The sequence below is a fragment of the Myotis yumanensis genome, unplaced genomic scaffold, assembly GCF_028538775.1.
Source record: "Myotis yumanensis isolate MYYU_CA2020_CCGP unplaced genomic scaffold, mMyoYum1.0.hap1 SCAF_18, whole genome shotgun sequence".
In the NCBI taxonomy this organism is placed as follows: Eukaryota; Metazoa; Chordata; class Mammalia; order Chiroptera; family Vespertilionidae; genus Myotis; species Myotis yumanensis.
This window is the reverse complement of record NW_027223769.1, coordinates 38,167,157-38,168,499: the sequence shown is the minus strand read 5'-3', so window position 1 is coordinate 38,168,499 and position 1,343 is coordinate 38,167,157.

The following is a 1,343-nucleotide window of genomic DNA, read 5'->3' as shown; positions in this document are numbered from 1 at the left end:
TCCTGCAGGCCCCACGTGGGGGATGGAGCCCGCAACCCGGGCATGTGTCCTGACGGGGAATCAAACCCTGACCTCCTGGTTCATAGGTCGATGCTCAACCACTGGGCCACGCTGGCCAGGCCCCTGTCAGTTTTCTTAAGCAATTTCCTATTGTGGGGCATTTAGGAGGCTTCTGGCTTGTCACTGAGGTAGTTCCAGTCCTTCTAATGCAGCATTTCCCAACCCCGACCTACTGAGTGCCACCTGTGAGGAATTCGCCTGGAGGCAGTGTGTGTGTGTGTGTGTGTGTGTGTGTGGATTAGAGCCTGAACTTTGGCGCCAGGTGCCTGGGGGTGAATCCTGGCTCTGCTGTCACTACTTGGGTAGGTTAATTCATTTTTCTGTGCCTCTGTTTCTTCATTGATAAGTTAGGGGTAATGATAGCCAATGCCCCGGAGATGGGATTAACTGAGTTGGTGTGTGTGAAGCCCGGCCCATAATAACTATGTGAATGTCAGTTCTTTTCCTTTCAATCGACTTTAGATTTTAACGTCTCCAAACCCAAGTATTTTAAGAGGAACGCTTATATTCACGCCTGGACTGGAGAACCGGTGGCGCTGGCTGGGGACAGCAGGACGCCCTGGGCAGTGTCAGGTGTGCGAGCCCTGTCGGTACCGCCCCGGGACCCTCGCCTCCACGCACACAGCAGGACAGAAAGAAACAGGAGAAAAGAGGGCGCAGCTGCCATGGCACCCACCGCACTGGCCAAAGCGCTGTCCTGGCCTTCACAATACCAGGGCCGGCCGACCCCTCCCTCCGAGGGCGCTGTACTCTGTCACCCACAGCTTTCCCGGCTTCTGTTTCACAGGGGTGTGTGTGTGAGAGAGAGAGAGAGAGAGGGAAAGAGAGAGGGAGAGAGAGAGAGAGAGGGAGAGAGAGAGAGAGGGAGGAGGGGGGCTTGTCCTGGGAGACGCTCTGGTTCCCTCCAATTGAAAGGTGGCCCAGAAAGGGGGACACACACGGCCAGGGCTACGCAGCCAGATGGCCCAGCCCTGCAGGCAGCGGGCAAGACTCAGCAGAGCTGGGGAGGCAGGCACAGCAGAGGTGGAGACGCTGGACAGGAGGGGCGTGGTCGGCGCGGGGATGGGCGGGGGCGAGCGTGGGGAGGGGCGTGGTCAGCGCGCAGGGGGCGTGGTCTGCGCGCGGGTGGGCGTGGCGAGCGTGGGCAGGGGGCGTGGCGGGCCCGACGTGGGTTGGGCTGAGTGCAGGAGGCTTGGGATCCTTCAGACGTGATTAGAGGAGGAATCGGGGCGCCCCCCCCCGCTCCCCGAGCTGCGTGCTCCACGGCCCGGCGCCGGGAGAGG